Below are 1,993 nucleotides of genomic sequence, written 5' to 3'. Positions count from 1 at the left end.
TACAAAACCTTTGCTCAATATCTGTCATTCCTTTCTTGATAAGAGTATGCCATTTGGGTCTTTCCTCAGCAGCTGACTCCCTGTTTTCAGCTGGGATGCAACATTATCAGAGGCTTTTTCCCATGTCCTTAAAATGTTTCCTCTGCCCTCCATGCTTTTGGTTTCCCAACTTCAGCTCTTTTTTTTAAGCAATACATATCCTGTGGGTGACTGCAAAGGAGAGCCACTGTACATTTTTGTAACTACATTTTCTGCAATGCAGATCCAACCTTAGGCTCACAGTTTCATCAATGCCAGCCTAAGACCGTTGTACACTTGAAACGAAAATTTTGCTTTACCTGTGCACAAATCATAGTCTTCCGTGGCACTTAAATGGCTAAAGTGCTTTGGTGTGGCTGAGTCAATACCAGAAAATCATCAAAAGGCCTAGTAGATAGAGCATGGGCTTGGGAGACAGAGGCTGTGGGTTCTAATCTCTGCCCTGCCACTTGTCTGCTGTGTGACCTTGGGCAAGTAACTTAACTTCTCTGTGCCTCAGTCGCCTCATCTGTAAAATGGGGATTAAGAGTGTGAGCCCCATGTGGGACAGGGACTCTGTCCAACTTGATTGCCTTTTACCTACCCCCAGGGCTTGGAACAGTGCTTGGCATATAGTAAACTCTTATAAAATACCATAATCATAACGGATGTCCTCATGACACACTCTGCCTCAATTTGCTAGATATTTTGGGATTGGCTTAAATCCATTCAAGGCAAAGCCAACATTCATGTGACAACGGATTGCAGATTCCATAGGTGGCTTAACCGTGAAAATAGAGAAGCAGCGTGGCTCAGTGGAAAGAGCCCTGGCTTTGGAGTCAGAGGTCGTGGGTTCAAATCCCGGCTCCGCCACTCGTCAGCTGTGTGACTTTGGGCAAGTCACTTAACTTCTCTGGGCCTCAGTTCCCTCATCTGTAAAATGGGGATTAAGACTGTGAGCCCCCCGTGGGACAACCTGATCATCCTGTAACCTCCCCAGTGCTTAGAACAGTGCTTTGCACATAGTAAGCGCTTAATAAATGCTATCATCATTATTATTATAGTTGCATCCTTATTTCTGACATAATGAAGATTTTGTGCTGTTAATAGCTTCAGTTGCAGTCAGGTTGGAAGGACGAAAAGGCATCCATCAATCCATCAGTGGTATTTCTTTTGTTTACTGAGTGCAAAGCACTGTTCTAAGCTCGTGGGAAATTACAACAGAAGCAAAACACATTCCTATCCATAAGGTGCTTACATTGAGGGTGCTTATATTCAGACTATCAGTATACTAAACTATCCTTTAAAAGAGCTCAGTTCATGATACCTGTTCAGCTATGTTAGAAGTGACTTTCACTATGCCCTCTTTAGAGTAGTAAGAATGTATAATATAGAACCACTGTGGCCTAAGGGAAAGCGCACAGATCTCTTCCTTAGAGAACCTGGATTCTATTCCTGCCTCAGTCCCTTGCTAGCTGTGTGACCCTGGGGAAGTCACTTAACCTCTCTCTGCCTTAGTTTCCTCATCTATAATAATAATAATAATAATAATAATGGCATTTATTAAGCGCTTACTATGTGCAAAGCACTGTTCTAAGCGCTTGGGGGGATACAGGGGGATCAGGTTGTCCCACGGGGGACTCACAGTCTTCATCCCCAGTTTACAGATGAGGTAACTGAGGCCCAGAGAAGTGAAGTGACTTGCCCAAAGTCACACAGCTGACAAGCGGCGGAGCCGGGATTTGAACCCATGACCTCTGTAAAATGAAAGGAAATATACATTCTCCCTTTCCCTGGGACTGTGAGCCCCATTTGTAGCAAGGACACCCTGTGGGACAACGGGATCACCTTGTACCTCCCCAGCGCTTGGAACAGTGCTTTGCACATAGTAAGTGGTTAAAAAATGCCATCATTATTATCATTTTAATCTGATCATCTTGAATGTACCTCAGCACTTAGTTCAGTGCTCAGAACC

The sequence above is a fragment of the Tachyglossus aculeatus genome, chromosome 22 (assembly GCF_015852505.1).
Source record: "Tachyglossus aculeatus isolate mTacAcu1 chromosome 22, mTacAcu1.pri, whole genome shotgun sequence".
Classification (NCBI taxonomy): Eukaryota; Metazoa; Chordata; class Mammalia; order Monotremata; family Tachyglossidae; genus Tachyglossus; species Tachyglossus aculeatus.
The sequence above is the reverse complement of the archived record's forward strand: the minus strand, read 5'-3'. Positions refer to the sequence as shown.